At 50.8% G+C, this 1,438-nt stretch overlaps 1 pseudogene; it reads left to right on the top strand.

The window, feature by feature from the left end:
* The first annotated feature begins 284 nt into the window (after positions 1 to 284).
* On the top strand, positions 285 to 1,189 carry LOC119320778 (annotated as a pseudogene).
* The last annotated feature ends 249 nt before the right edge of the window (positions 1,190 to 1,438 follow it).

Raw genomic sequence — 1,438 nt, 5'->3', positions numbered from 1 at the left:
GATGCCATCTAAAACATGTTACACGACACAAAATTCTATCTACAAAATCAAACTTCGTATTTGTTTGTTGGAAAGAAATCACAACCAACCCCCCAAAAAATCTGAAAATATGGGAAATAACGTGATCCCAAGCAGTTTTCACGCTTCAAAGATCTCCAAATCCTATCGTCGGCTTTTAAAGAGCGGAGTCCGCCTATCTGTCCCTCCCATCGGATCCCATTCTCTCTCTCTCTCCACCCTCGCGTCCTCTGATCGTTTCTTGCCTCGCCGGTGCCGGCGACGCAATGCCTCCTAGGAAGAAGCGCAAGAGCGCGCCGCCGGTGAAGAAGCCCAAGAGTGCGCCGCCGGTGGTGATCGTCCCCGATCATATCAGCGCCCTCCCCGACGACATGCTCCACCACGTGCTCTCCTTCCTCCCGGTTCAGGCGGCCGTGCGCACGTGCGTGCTCGCCCGGCGCTGGACTCACCTCTGGAGGTCGACCACCGGCCTGCGCATCGTCGGGCTCGACGAGGAGAAGCACGTCCATGTCCAGCACCTCCGGAATTTCATGTACCACCTGCTGGCCCTGCGTGAGCGCACCGATCTAGACAGGGTCGAGATCAAGCTCGGCGGGTTCATGTCAGACGACCAGCACTACGTGAACCTATGGAGCCGTTTCGCTCTGATGTTCAAGGTTCGGGCCCTCACCCTCCATAAGACCATAACCATGCCTACGCATCCCTCTCGCTGGACGGCCTGCCTTTCGTCTCTCGGCATCTCAGAACGTTGGACCTTCGTGGTGTATTCCTACAAAAGACCTTTCTTGATTTCGCTGGCTGTCCAGCTTTGGAGGGTCTGAACATGAATCACTGCAGCAGCAGCGTCGATAGGATATCGTCCTGTTCCCTAAAGCATCTGAGAATCACCGACTGCCGCTCCGTCTGGACTCCCCGGGTCCGCGTCTCTGCTCCCGGCCTCGTCTCTCTGACCCTGAAATTAGATCGCTTCGACGCTAAAGCACCTTGCCTTGAGAACATGGCATCCCTAGAGACGGCGCATGTTTATCTTGGCCCTGAAACCCCGGATGTCTGTTTGAATTACCGCGACTCTGGTGGTTTCTGTGGAGCTAACCATAATATGGAGTGTAAGAATTGTGCTCCTGTTAAGGATGATAGAAGCGGCGACTCCTGTACTTATGATTATCTCTGAACAAACTCAAATGTGTGCGGTAATATAATATTTTTTACTCATTGTGCTGTTGAATACTACTATATACTTGGTGCTAAGCAGTAACAATTTTCACTATTGCGTTGTTGAATGAATTATTTGGCACTCGGTTTGCTTGTGATCGCAGCTAAATTATTCACATTTCTGTAGGCTTCCCTGGTAAGCTTATACAGTTTATTACATAATATTTACTTTGAAGCTAGGAGTCTATACATAACATTTCTAGCAGTA

The sequence above is a fragment of the Triticum dicoccoides genome, chromosome 6B (genome assembly GCF_002162155.2).
Source record: "Triticum dicoccoides isolate Atlit2015 ecotype Zavitan chromosome 6B, WEW_v2.0, whole genome shotgun sequence".
NCBI lineage: Eukaryota > Viridiplantae > Streptophyta > Magnoliopsida > Poales > Poaceae > Triticum > Triticum dicoccoides.
The sequence above is the reverse complement of the archived record's forward strand: the minus strand, read 5'-3'. Positions and strand labels throughout refer to the sequence as shown.